Source organism: Penaeus monodon, chromosome 20 (assembly GCF_015228065.2).
Source record: "Penaeus monodon isolate SGIC_2016 chromosome 20, NSTDA_Pmon_1, whole genome shotgun sequence".
Lineage (NCBI taxonomy): Eukaryota > Metazoa > Arthropoda > Malacostraca > Decapoda > Penaeidae > Penaeus > Penaeus monodon.
The window spans coordinates 37,648,595-37,648,842 of NC_051405.1; positions in this window are offsets into that span (position 1 = coordinate 37,648,595).

The following is a 248-nucleotide window of genomic DNA, read 5'->3' on the forward strand; positions in this document are numbered from 1 at the left end:
GAGAGATATTCGCGGGGGGAGGCGATTTAGAACGACAGTGTATTCTATATTACGATGGCCAAGATTCAACTCACACAGAACTTATTACTAGATGCCCTAAGGAAAGTAAAAATCAATAATCCTAATTTAAATCCTCTAATTACAGGCTCAGATCTACTACCAACTAAAAGAGAAACATGAAGATATTTCTGCGGCGAACAAGTATAATTGACTACATATCAGCTACAAAGAAAATCAGAAGAAAAGGT